The sequence below is a fragment of the Rhinolophus sinicus genome, chromosome 15 (genome assembly GCF_057876585.1).
Source record: "Rhinolophus sinicus isolate RSI-liver-muscle chromosome 15, RSI-T2T, whole genome shotgun sequence".
Taxonomy (NCBI): domain Eukaryota; kingdom Metazoa; phylum Chordata; class Mammalia; order Chiroptera; family Rhinolophidae; genus Rhinolophus; species Rhinolophus sinicus.
The window spans coordinates 40,768,309-40,783,458 of NC_142515.1; the positions used below are offsets into that span (position 1 = coordinate 40,768,309).

At 36.6% G+C, this 15,150-nt stretch overlaps 1 protein-coding gene across 3 annotated transcripts in view; it reads right to left on the bottom strand.

Annotated features, from left to right (window-relative positions):
* Positions 1-15,150, bottom strand: part of ANK3 (ankyrin 3) — a 593,532-nt gene that overhangs the window by 454,692 nt on the left and 123,690 nt on the right. The window lies entirely within an intron of this gene.

The following is a 15,150-nucleotide window of genomic DNA, read 5'->3' on the forward strand; positions in this document are numbered from 1 at the left end:
TTAAAGTGCTCCACAACTGTCTCCGGGATTTTCTCCCAACACATTGCCACCCTTTCTGCAAATTCCTTTCTCAAAGAATCTTTAAATAGTTTGTTGACTGAAAATTTGAACCATTGCAGTCATGTCACCTGGATTAACAACCAAGTTAGCACATGTAAGCAATGAAAATTATATCACGGCTGCTGTCTCGAATTTGGGGTGCATCTCATAATCCATGAAGCAAATATAAAGCTTCATGGATTATGAGATGCACCCCAATTTTAAAGCCATTAAAATGTGTAAAATACTCTATCGCTTAGAACTAAGGAAATATGATATTCATATTTATTTCTTGTTAATCTGCAATTAGAAATAAGAGTCTTCATACATCTCCGATCTTATAATTATAAAATCTACGTTAATTTTTGTGCTCTCAACTAAGTATTTAATAAGATTGGATACATAACACTTATAAATCATGTCTGAGCATTCACAACCCACTAAAATATACATATGTTAAGTTTCAACAAAATGCTTTTATTACAACAATAAATGTGAACATCACCGGTTTTAAAGTTTTATGAATAATGACGTAGCACAAACATATGGTAAGGATCAGGGGCACCTAATGAATTTAGGACGGCACTTGAGCAAAAATAGACTTACTTGTTACTACTGTTCATGTATCAGTCATGAACTCCGAATATATGAAATCTGAGCTGTTCTGACGAATCCTAGAAATTTGCTGTATGTAGTAGTAAAGTATAAAGAACTGGATTATTTTGCTAAATCTGCTAAAGCATGTATTTCTGCTCCCTTTCCTTCACTTTAATACCAATTGATAAATTACAATGACTAAAATTTAATGACAGTGCTGAAATGGCAAATTTCCTTAAAATAGGGAAGTTCTAAAGAGTACAAAGCTGGAGAGCAGAAATGGGGCTTTGGATCTGAAGAGGTTGCAATCCTGGACCTGCCACATACTCACTGGGGAAGCTCAGACACCTTTCTTAGGATAAGTGAAATAGAAGAAAACACTTCATTGGTTTGCTGCAGGACTTAAGGAAATGAGGTAAGTTGGGTAACACTATATCTGGTACATCGGAGGGATTCAGAAAAACACTAATTTCATCTTCTGACTCACAATACCTTTGTAATAAAATAAAGTCCTGCCTGACGCGTGCTAATTGGAAATCTGAAATTTCAGCCCCATTTACAGCTCCTGAGCATCTCAAGTGTCATCCAGATTTTTCCCGGCTACAGTCTGTTACTTCTACAACTTGAAATCATCTATTCAGTGCCCTGAGGAATAAATTGTTTATATTCATGTAAATGTTCATGTAAGTCATCTTTCTAACGGGCCTTGACTATAGTGGGGGTGGAATAAAATCTGATATCAGTATTTGAAGAATCGGAAGATTTAAAAAAAATTACCAGAAACCAGTACAATAAAGGAAGTTAGATTTACAAACATTGGCCATGGAGATTCCCCATATAGGAACTCAGTTCTAAGGTTCTACTCAGAGAGAAGTGAAGACAGTAGCCAATCCATAACACAGCTGAAGAGAGAAGTGCAAACTTGTCATCCAAGAAACTGTGCTTGGTTGTCTGTTTGCTTGATTGTTTTGGCCCATAAAATACGTTTAAAAATGTATTAAATAGCTTCAATATTTCAGTATAAAGAGATTTCACATAGAAATTGACTTCTGGCTTTCTTAAATAATTCCTAAATCCGGCCACACCAGCCCCAATTTATTCATTTATATTACTTCTCTCGCTCTTTAATCATATGAGCATAAACCTTGGTTCAAAACAAGCTTTCTCCCGAAAAGCTCTTTCAGATGAACACCAGGTCATACACCATTGCACAAAATATACCCTTAAGTCTGTGTCCTTATTCGTCTTAGGTTACTGTTCTATTTTTTCCACGGATTATCCTCTCAAACTATGTCACTTAGAGCTCTTTCTCTACGGAAAATTCTAGAGTCGTCACCCTGTGAGTTTACACTGTCTCTGGGACAGGGTAGCACCCATGGTGTACAGTGTGTTTCACCCTGAGTGCAGGAAACTGTGGGTGATTCCCCTGGGCTCCAAACTAGTGGCAGCTCAAGGAATGAGCCCTCAAGTGCTAAATTCTAAGCCTTTCTTTCCTGGAGCATCTTTCTATAAATGATAACTGCTTCTTGCTGACCCAGTTCAAGACCATGAAGGCTTTATAGTTGAATCAAAGGTGTGAATGACATTTCAAAGTACACGATGATCCAAGAACTATTGTGAACTTCATTAAAAAATCCAAAACCCACAGAAGAGATGCTGACATCTTCAATCGTATATATCAAGGTGCATTCCAATGTGGATTTTCTCCTATACCTGTTTATTAGTAAACTTACTTTCCTGATAAAATCAACCATACTATACCATTTATCTTTAGTACACTATCTGATAATTACATACAGTTTTCATAATTGCTGTACACTTTTGTAAGTTACATGTCATATAATATACTTGTATCATGCAAGACCCTAAAAGATATTCAGGGGGAATAAAATTGGGAGGGATGAAAAGATAAAATAGTTTCTAAGGTGATTTTTTTCAGCAATAATATTCCCAACTTTTCAGTTTTGTATTTATTTTTAAATGGGACCTGAGTCCAAAATTCTTACAGAAGCAGGTAGGAAATAAAGAGAAAAATGATAAGAATAGAAATTATGACATTTTCCAGTTATAAATAAATTTAAAGCAAGAAATTTTAAGGAAACAGTCATAAAAACAGGCTGTTGGAATATATCCTCTTAGAATTGAAATTATAAAAAATTTTCTAGTTATAAATAAATTTAAGGCAATTACATTTTTAAAAGCATTAGAATCAGAAGGCTGCATTGCATTTTGTATCTGAAGACCATAAAACAGACTTTGAGTGACTTTCCTGAATAGTTAATTCTAAATCTTCAGTTTTGTAGCACACGTCATGACCAGAAAATAACCTACAGGGTAACACTAGTTTTGCCCAGTGAACTGTGGAATAGCTTGAATAACTGCATATTTTCATGAGGTTGGGTATCACCAAAAAAGAAAGAAAAACAAAACGAAAAATCTACCCCATCTAGAAGAGATATAGGAACCGAATATCTCTGGAATTTTCCTGCTTCTTTTGTAAAGATCATGTGACGACCCATAAGCAAATACCTTTCCAATACATTTATTTCTCTTTCCTGCAGCAATTACCACAGAACAAAGCAGTTAATACTTGTTGATTTTGCCTTCAACCTTCTTCTTATTACAATCCCATATTCAGTAGCTCTTAAAGGAAACACTGAGTGGTGCAGCTCATCTGGATTTACCCAGAGAAATTCACCAAAATAGTGGCCACTGTTGTCAGTCACAGACCACCTGGTTCAGAAACTTCTCTGTAACATTGCCCAGGGGCATCCTCTCACACTAGATGTTAAAAGAGAAACAGCTGAGAATGATTGAAGCTGCACTATGAAGTGAGAATTACATATGATTTGCTTCATAGTTAAGTTAACCATAAAAATATGCAACACGGAGGGAGTCTGATATTTTAAGCCTCTAGATTACTTCTCTCTGGGAGAAACTTGAAGCCAGATGTGGCTAAAAGCACAATCTATTTTTCTGGCCTTGTGTGAAGACCAGAGTCCATTTCATACCCTCTGTTCTGGGATAGTCAGTGACTTATGCTGGGGAATTGAACACAAATTGCCAAGCCTTCTCAGTTCATTCACTGTTCAAAGTTCACATCTCAAGGAAAAATCCTCATCAGGAATGTTACCACAATAGTTTCACTTTTCTCCTATGTGCTAGGATATACCTGCTGCCATTTACTAAAAGCCCACGAGTGGCTCCTCTATTTGCATTAGATCAGTGTCACTGTCATTCTCCCCAAACCACTTCCTACCATCTGCATCTCTTTATGATGAATATGCACACATTTTCACCCAAAAACCTCTGAAAGAATAATATATCACGTGACTGGATAAGTAATAAGATATACAAATATGAATACAACAAAAATGCAAAGTATAAAAACCAATCAGAGGAAAATCTCTGACAGCTCCTCAATAGCTTTTATAATCTTTATAGAATTACTATATGACCAAACAATTCCACTCCTAGGTATAAACCCAAAGAATTGCAAACAGATGTTCAAATAAAAAGTCATCCACAAATGCTTGTTGCAGGCTAGTCACAAGAGCCAAAAGGTAGACACATCCAAAATGCCACCCCCACCCCCCCCGAAGAATAGACTGACATAATGGGGAATACCCATACACTGGAACATTATTCAGCAAACAAAGGAATAAAGTACTGATACATGTAACAACATGGATAAACACTGAAAATACTCCCAGTGAAAGAAGCCAGACAGAAAAGGACACGTGCTGTACAAACTATGAACCATTCATATGAAATATTCAGAATAGGCAAATCCATAAAGAAAGAAAGCAGGTTAGTGGTTGTCAGGGGCGGAGGGGAAGAGAGAATATGGAGCGACTGCTTACTATGCGTAGGGTTTCCATTTGGGGTTATGAAAAAGTCCTGGAACTAGATAGTGGCCTGTCCACACAACACTGTAAATGTAGTGAATGCCACAGAATTACACTTTAAAAGGGTTACAATGCTGAACTTTATGTTATTAGTATTTTACCACACTAATAAAAAAAAAAGTCAAACTGGCAAATTGTTCATGATGTATGTGTAAACGACACACAAATTGTCCCTGAAGGGACTTCTATGAAAGACTGGAAACAAGAGACGAACAACTTACTTTGCCATTAAATAGGGTGTTCTTTCTAAAACTTCTTTAGATCCCATACTTTAAATTCAGCATGTTTCATGTGGTGGTGGTGTTAAATAGAATAGAACAGCAATTGGGATTCTCTTTGAAAAGAGAAAATGTTAGGAAACATTCCTTGTTTTCTTTACACTTCCGTTATAAAAATAGAGGAACTAGAATGCAAATTACCGAAAAAGATGGCTATATTGTTAGAGGCAAAATCATGTTGGAGGTGATGTACAGAAGATGCCACCTACAAAGAGGAGGATCTCTTGGGCCTTTGACCCCCTTCATCAAACACAGAGCCCCACCCCAAATCTCACCTACTGGACCACTGCTTTGCAAATACGAATTCAATATTGTGGGGAGAAAGTAGTGTCTTAAAACTCGAGTCGTAAGTATCATCTGGTTCAACCACATTTCAGAGATTAGAACATGTGGGGTTTCAGGTCAGTGTCACACAGATAAACTCAATGAACATTTTTATATTTTCATATATATTGTCTTAAATGCCTTTGTTGTAAAGATCAGCTGATTTTGAGTCGTATGTTCCTTCCACCTCACCGCCTCTTGCTGCCATAACGCCAGAGCCAAGAAGAAAACCCACAATGTGTTCTTCTTTTTCATACATCACCCTGTTCCCTCACCAGAAATGGTAAAATAAAATACAGAGCACAAGAATTTTCTACTAGGCTAATATACTAGTGTTGATAATCCAAATCCTATTTGACAGGTACAATCAGAAGTTAACATTACACAAATACGTATGTAATACACTATCTCAGCCAATTTTTATGATTAGAATGCAGTATATTCCATAAAGCTGTTGCTAAATCAAAATTTCAGTAGAGATAGAGTAAATACGTAATTTTCTAAAACAATTCAAAAGATAATTTTTTAACAGACTGTTACATTTGGAATACAAATTTATAATTTTCTAATTAAGGAAGGAAATTAAATTACAAGTTAATGTTACCATCATGGAACAAGCTATACTCACTTGTAAAGAAGGAAAGAGAGTAAGTCATATTAAAACAATACACAAAAATCCTGATTTGTGTAGACAATGAATTGCAATTATAACCCTCAAATTTTGCTTTTCTTCGTAGGTAATAAGTAGTACCACAACTAATCATAGACTAGCAATGCTTTTAACATTAATGACAAAAACAGCTACTCTGCTTTATGCCTACTTTTGGCCAACAGCTGAGCTAGCCCACTTGACATATACCATTTCTAACCCTCACATTAAACCTCTATATAAGCAAAATACCCCCATTTTACAGACTAGGAAACATGAGCTTAGAAAATTTAAGTAATTTGACTAACTTAGAATTATTATTAAATGGTGGAACAAGGATTTAAATGGTGCTGCATATGGTTCCATTCGCTGGTCCTGCCAGTTCACCACGCAGATGGTCGCCTTTTGATCAAAGCCCATGATCATATTTTCAGAAGAATCTCTACTTTAAAGATTACAGAAATGTTTTAAAACTAGAAGATAAAAGGCACTTGTTGACATATTAGTTTAATGCAGCTACATCTATTTTCTAAAGACAAAACTATAATTGGCATATTTATAATGTACACAAAGTACTGTAACATAGAGCCTTTACCCCCCTAAAAGACCTTTTACAGAGCGATGGGGATTAGTTTAAAAGCATTTCATCAGGGAGATTACTCAGCGAAAATCGGTCATTAATTTAAGAAACTAAAATTAATATTTTGTAGTTTTGACACTTTGATAACATACAGGACCTCCCTTCATTTTTAGACCTTTGCTGTAGAGTCCCCTAAAACAGCAAAATTCTGTGAAAGACAGTGAAAACTTCTCCAGCACTAATGTGTTGCTTCACGTTACTTACATCTATTTCAAGCACGCTCATGCAATTGAATTATTCAAAAGGCATATCTAGCAAGTTTTTTAAAAGAAAGGCAAATTTTTAAAAAGAAAGCCAATTTTAAAAGAAATACTAGAACCTACTATTGCTATTCTAACTTCATCAATTCCCTGTGCATTTTTTTTTTCTGACTTTAAGTCATAAAGAAGAGGTGAGTATAAGCCCTGCTTAATAGGTCAGAACAAGCAACTTGGAATATCTAAAGCCAAGCTTTTTCCTATGCTTGTCTGTCTGTCCAAAACAAAAAACAAACAAACAAACAAAAAAACCAAAAAACAGATTGAGTGAAATAACTCCACATGTACAGTAGGAGGCAATCCATTCAATTTCTGATAAACATCTCTGTGGAGGCAGTGGGGTGGGAATCCATAAAATCATAACTGCAGTTGTTTTTGTTTTTAAAAGAGAAAGTTTGAAGTTATTCATAAATATTTATTTGAATACATGACTCACACATAATGTCTTCTGCATTAATATTCAGACTACTGTGGTTCAACTTCTGTGTTTTTGATTTGCCTTCTATATCAAAATGAACTAGATTTAAAAATGATTGAACCATCACTTAAAATAACATGATAATGTTCCAAAGAGACTTCTCAATTTTGTAAAATGCCAAGGTAAATTAGTAGTAAAATGACTGCATGTAAAGACAAAATACACAAGTATAGGTATCATGAAAATAACAAAGGAAAATTACACAATAGTCCCAAATAAATTACCTAGAGGTTAAGCTTTGTATCAACAAATTAGCTTCGTTTGCTATAATTATTGTTTAATTTTTCATTAAGTACCCACAAAATGCTGACATTACATATGACCCAAATGCTTGGAATTGTGGAGCCTATACTTTAAGACAATGTATATTTTATAGGCTACACATATGCTATGTATAAAAGTTACTGTGTACAAACATTCAGTTTCTGGTATGCTTTTATTTGTATTTCTAATTTATCAAGTAGACTGTGTACCAACGGGAAAAGTAATTGTTAATTTGAGGCTTAAGAGATGGGGGTTTCTGCAAGAAGTTTTTCAACTCCTCACTGTACTTAACAATGAGTAGCCCTGAAGGGAAAGTGAAAAGTAGAATAAAAGTTCAGCATTCTCACAAATGCACTGGGCACTACACTGTTCAGATACCATGAATCCCCAGCTGACTCCCTAAAATTTGTTTCCTACACTTACAACTCCCAAGACACTGACTGAATTCCGGGAGGAAAAAGACATTTCAGATCTGTGTGTAGAAATCTTTAGAGTTCATGCCAACTGGGAGAGTCCATCAGGGTGATGTTCCTTCCTCAGGACCCAAACATCACAGGGCCTTTTCCAAACAGTTTCTTCTGCCTAAAATGTCATCTTTCCAGAGCTGAGCAAGTCCCTGCTGTGCATAAGCTCACCTCAGGGGTCGCCTTCTCAGAGAGGAGTGGCCCCTTCTCTGAGCTCAAGTCTCATGAATTTTTATACTGACTTATTACTAATTATCCACTTTGTATGTTTATTGTCTGTTTTGGTCCTTGATGAATCCTTTGCACCTAGAAGAGTAAGTGCTCAAAAAAAAATTTGTTGGAAGAATCAATGAGGCAGATCCAAAATGATGAACTAGAGCTATTAAATTGCTTTGCACGATTATACTTTAATACACACACACACACACACACACACACACACACACGGTAGAAATGCCAAATCAACCTATCTTGTGTGCTGTAAAAGATATAATTTAAAACATTAGTCAGTTGGGCGTAAAGGATGCAAGTTTTGAGGCTGTCTATACAAACAGTCAGCATTTAGCAAACAGCTTAATTATGTTTTGAGTTTCACAATCTAAACTCTCCTTAAGCATTTAAACTTCATATGTGATTTAGTTTTGTTTTTCTTAAGGACACTGTTAATACCAGTTTATCAACTGGTATCTTTAATAAATTAATGAGATATCATATGACAGCATGTTTTGAATATGCTTTATTCCTTTTACTTCTCTAGGAAGGACCAATGGATTTCAATGATCAAAGTAATAAAAGTAAGAAAGGAATAAGAAATTGAAAGAAACTTCCAGATTTTAAGCTATTAACATAGTCGTGTAATAAATTACTTTATATCTGCAATTTTGTGTAACAGAGAGGAAAAACAGAATAAAAAGTTTTAAAAATTAAGCTGTACAAAAATATACCCGTAAGTAAGATTTTTTAAAGATAGATAACAGAGAAAGTAATTTCATGTGCTAATTGTGGGAAATGAATTACCTTTCATATGATTAACATTATTTTCTTGGAATGAAGGCACAATGATTCAATCAAACGATAATTTCCCCCGAAGTCCATATATTTTTTTCATAACCTGCATTAATTTTTATAACCTCATCAAATGGTCATGAACAACAAAAATTTAAGAATTTCCTAAGTAATGCATTAGAATCTTTTTTTTTCTTGATAAGCTACAGTTACTACTTAAAAAAACAAACAGAAAACAGAAAACTAGGCTTGATAAATATCATCTTCAAAACCACCCTGTCCAAATGTTCAGATTACCAAGCAAGCTGATATCTGCTAGAATGCTTCTGGAAATAGTTTTTTCCTACAGACTGAAAACTGCAATAGGGACCTTTGATATAGCACCCAAATATTACCGCTTTATCTGGAATTTGTTATGGATAAAAATGAGCCCCCTTTACCCCAAGCTAAGCTTTAGTCATACTGGCTCATCATCGGACCCAGCTCAGAACTCAATACAGATTCACAACCCATCTTCTGAAATCCTTGCAGCCAGAAAAGACTTGGAATTCAGAACTTTCCAGATTTAGATAGGTATATACCAATATTATGGACATCCCCAGCAGCATGTTAGGACAGCACCACATAAGCAAACAATTTTTACTTCTGCAACAAAACATATGAATATTCACACGACGTAAGATAAATAAAGACTATAAATAGCTTCACATAAGGTCAGAACAGGTTTTGCTGCCAAATGAGTTCAGGTCAGGTCAGATTTTGCCGCCAAAGAAGTTAGGAAAAAATGTTCAGTTTTTCATTTTGGATTTGGGGATTACGGAGAAGGGATTTTAAACTGGTGGAATAATAGTGCTTTGCTTTGAAAGCCATGTGCCCCAAGGCTTCTATATATAAAATACATTTATATCAAGTTTATTCTGCCCTCTTCCTAACAAATAATTTGAAGAAAATCTCCAGGTAAATCTGCCTCACTAAATTTGATTGTTAAAAGGTAGTAGTATATCGAGAGTCTATTATTTTATGAAATTCTGTAATAAAAAGTAATCGCCCAGGTTCTCCTAATCCATTCAATCCCGCCCAACAAAAAGCAAGTTCCAAATGTACAAATATATTGGGCAAAGAAAATATGGAAGTCCGCATACTTAAATGAGCAAGCTCCAACGTTCAGTTCAAGAAAATACCACTACAAATTAATTATAGGAGGAGTCAAAACTACTGCTTCGAGGATATGGCTGCACAACACATTTAAGTATTTTAAGTGCCTATTAACTATGAAGTTGATAGCATTTGTAAAAGTAAGGTTAACAACCAAGGGGAAGAAAAATAAGAGAATAAAAAATCGTTCTTAAATTTCTAACTATATAAGACTAGCTATAAAACAAACAAAAAAAAAAACCTTTTGCCAGTGAAACAGAAAAGGATATAAAAGCCACTTGACCTGGCCTGTATCCTTAGCCCCTCAGACGTCATACTGCACTGGACACGTGATCATGCTCAGTGAACCATAGCTCAAATAACTAATCCACTCATCAACAAAAGACTTTGAGAGGTTATTTGCTTGGAGAACAAAGTGAGCGATGATCAAACACACCAATGAATATTAGAGGTAAACACATGTGCCCTGTGTTCAAGGTGTGCTGGCACACTACCACCTTGTAAGAGGGCATCGTGTATTCAAGTCAACCTCATCAAAGAACCTAGACCCAAAGGAGAAGCCAACAATGAAACTCCAGCAGCTTTAGGAATATTGAATGAAAATCAGAAATGGACATTCTCTTGACTCGCCCTTAAAAATTAATATGCATTTCCGTAACTGAAGCTTTATCAGACAGAAAACAAGTACAGCTCGCAACATTAAGGCAATCACATGGGAGAAAAGAAAGAAAAAGAGAGAGAGGGAGAGGGGGCAGGAGAAAGTTGTGAAGTTCACCCTCAGAAAAAACGCAAACTATAAAAACTAACTTAAATAAGGTAACTTATTTTGGATTCTTAAAAGGAAAAAGGCAACTAAACTGAAATAGTGAAGAAACCTTTACTAAAGTTCCCTAGAAAATAAGCAAACTCATTGCAATGGGACTCATTACTCAGCAGGCTCTAAATATCTATGCTTTTTTCCCCTAATCTGTCACTTTAAAAATAAATAAATAAATAAATAAATACATAAATTAAAAAAATCACTGAATGAAACACTCAAGGGACCAAGTCCACAGTAATCACTGGCAATGAAACTATATGACACATATTTCCTACCAGATGGAATGATGGTGTAAAATAAAGATCTAGCATTCCTACCAAATACTAGGGATGTTTTTCTCAAAAGCAAATCTGAACTTCAACACTCATCTGCTCAAAGCCTTTTGGTGAACACCAGGACACAAAAGAGACCTTTTTAGTTCAAACTCCTTGAGACGGTCCTTGTCTTTTTCTCCATTCACATGTCTTGCAATAACACATCCCTGTAACTCTCCACCCCAACCACACGAAACAATGTCCTGAGCACATTAGGCGGCTTCAAACCTTTCTCTTTCATCCCACACTCTCTACCTGGAAGGCTCTAGGGAACACTTGGGAAACTCATATCCTTTTAACATCAATTCAAGCACGCCTTCCTGTATGCATCCTTTCCTAACATCACCCTCAAATGGAATTTATTACTCTCTCCTTTCTGTCAGTGATGGAACTTGAATTCACCTGCATTTGGTAGCCTCAACTGTTTCTGCATGAATTGGCTGACGATTGGCTTGGGTCCTGGAACTGAAAGGCTCCCCGCTACACAGCATCATCTGCTAAATAACTAAATGTATTGAAAGGACTTCAATCACCATCACATGTTTTACTGAGCATATTTAGGTTGGGAACCTGGACAACGTACCTTCTTTAGATACTCCTATGGATTGAATTGCATCCTGCTCCCAACTCATATGTTGAAGCCCTAACACCCAGTGTGACTGTATTTGAAGATAAGGCTTTTAGGGGTTAGAGTTAAATGAAGTCATAAGGGTGAGATCCTAATCTGACAGTATCAGTGGCCTTATAAGAAGAGAAAGAGTTAGCGCTCTCTCTCGCTCTCTCTCTCTCTCTCTCTCTCTCTCTCTCTCTCTCTTCTTCTCCTTCTCCTTCTCCGTTTCTCAACTTACACACACGAAGGAAGAACTATGAGAGCACAGAATGAGAAGGCAGCTGTCTACAAGCCAGGAAGAGCTCTCACCAGAGTCCAACCCTGCTAGCACCCTAATCTTGAATTTCCAGCCTCCAGAACTGGAAATTAATTTCTGTTATTTAAGCCACACAGTCTATGGTATTCTGTTATGGCAACCCGACTACGTAATCCAGATGCTAAATGAATAAAATCATTAAATGTCACTCTTTACACTTAATCTTTAGTGGCTAGTTAAACTAAGCATTTCTGGCGGTATAAGATCAGGAGGACAGTATGTCCTCATTTGTCATTTCTACTAGAGAATCAGCCACTCTACAGCAAGTTTGAAATTCCATGGGGACAACCACCTTGAGTTTAGGAGTCAACATTTTAAAACCTTTTAAAAATATGGTCTTGCTGATGATTTTTATTTCACTCTCATACGATCATACATAGTTTTTTATACTACCTGGTAGCAGTACCAGGTATATGATCCCATTTTATAAAGACTATGATTGTTCTTTCAAAGACAAGATTTCAAGTTAGAAGCAGGACTAGATTAGAACTTAGGTCTCCAGACTTTTAGTAAGTCCTTCTCTGGTAACCAGCATAAGGAAAAATAAATAGCTACAAGATGTGGATACACACACACACACACACACACACACACACACACACACCCTCTTCACGGTCCAAAACAAGATATAGAAATTATTAGGAAAAAAAACATTTCCTACCATCCTTTTGAAACCTTATATATTCCTGAGCAAAATACAAACTACTATGTGCTAACAAAGGAATTACACAATGATTCTTTCACATTTATCTCACTGACTCCAATATTAAAGTCTCAAGAGAGACTTTATACCCAAATGCCCTAAACATGTGATCTGTTCTGAAAACACTCAACACCAACACACAATTTTTAGGGCAGTTTTGAGATATATTCCTACACAAAACAATTCTACACTAAATTTTATATCAAAATAATTCCATAAATAACTAGGAAATCTTTAAAATATTTGGGGAGCTTGTTGCAACAGAATTTGTCACATTGCATATATTTCCCACCTGAAATGCTTTCATTTGATCACACCCACCAATGGTGCAATGTAGGTTATCTGGAACACCCAGAGACCTTATGAAATATTTGGTTCAGAAGGACATGGAAGAGAGAGAGAGAGAGAGAGAGAGAGAGAGAGAGAGAGAGAGAGAGAGAGAGAGAGAGAGATCGGGATCTGTGTGTATATTTAACAGCCAACAAAAAATACTGTGTCCCTTATCCAAAAAATATGGGGAGAAAAGCCCTATTCATTTAAAGATATCTCCTACTTGATACATATCTGCTCTAACACTGAAAATTATTGGTAATACACTGGTCAGTAAATGGTACAGATAATTCAATGAGACTCAACTGCATACAGGGAACACGCTGAGAACCCCCTGATGTGAATACCAGCAGGTTCAATGTGGACAAGGGGATAGACCGGGTACCTGACAACCTGACAAGGAAGCAGAATACGTCAAGTGTCCTGATGGTAATAAGGTGCTGTGACAACCCAGAAGACTGACTTCATTCTAACTCGGGTTAGATTCAAGGGAGGGGAAGATCTGGGTTGGATCTTCATAGATTAGTAGAATTTCACCAGGCAGGCTGGCATGGAAATGCTGACTCCATGGACAAAGAACAGGCATCAGAAGCAATAGATTAATTCACGGACTGGCAAGAATCCAGTTTGGATGGAGTTAGATGTGAGTGAAGTAAATGGTGAAGGGGAAAAAAGCATGGGATGGGAGTACAGGTTAGATTGCAAAGGGCCTCAAGCTCTGTGGTCAGGCATTTGGAGCTTGGAATTTGGATTTCACTGGGCTGCCTGCCCCAGTAGGGAGTTTGGAAGGTACTGGGGTAGAGTGTGGTGATAAAGGCTTTCATAAAGAGTACCCCTGGCAGCAGTTAGGAGAGTGTAGAATGGTAGGGACAAGGGTTGTTCTCTGAGTAGGATAACCTTCTATGAGGAAAACTGGAACACAGCTGGCAAAATTTCAAAGAGGAGAGGAAAAAATGCCCATGTTGAGGGGTTCCACATAAAAGCTCAGTGATTTACAACCGACCCGGCCACTGCTCACTTTAATCCGGATTGCACTGCCGTGGCTCATAATGTCTGTCTGGGCTCCCCGTGACACTCTGTGTGCAGAATCATGGTGGAGGCTGTCAGACACTTAGGCCGTATCTCATAAACATGAGCAAAGCTGACAGCTCTCCTTGAGACCAGCACCATGACGCCAGCCATTAAACAAATGGTTTGTGCTGTGCAGCTGCGACCTACTCCCTTGGGAAATCAGAAGAGCACCTATGCAACAACCCCTGCTGAGACAATGTGCAGGGAGTCCAGGCTGACTTAAGGCCAGTCTGCACAGCTTCACCATCTGCACGATGGGAACCACTGCCCTAGAAAGTTGGCATGTCCTCAGTCTGCTGGTAGTAACTCCTTCAAAAACACTGTATTCAAATGACTCCTTCATAAATAACACACAGATTATGAACATATTTTTAAATGCCTGACCATTCAATGAGTAGTTGAAAGCTTTATCTTCCCTATTACAGCCATCCAGTTTGTGTGTGTCCATTGGCTGAGCATACATTACATTGGGTCAGGGAAGCATTTTAAAGTCACAATTATATATAATAATTCTAGTGATTAAAATATAATATCTGAAGACTTTGATTATAGATTTCAAAAGATAGTACACATTTTCCTTAAATAACTATGAAATATAATCCAATTTTAGGGATTTGTTTTCTTTGTTACAGATACACAACTGTCTTTTCCATTGGAGGCACGCCCTGTGGAAGCCAGTTTATAAACCACAATGGATCAAAAGCAAATGCCAGACCTAGGGAATTACCTCCCCCGCAACCCCATTTCAAAATGTATTAAAAAGTTAGGAGCACATTTTAAGACATACACATTCAAGAAAACCAAAATGAATCTACAGGTTTATAATAATCACCTATTTATATGTTGAAGATTCTTCCACTTACATGGAAAACAAAATTAATTTTATAAATTAGAATGAACAAATTAGGGATATGGCTGTACAACTGCA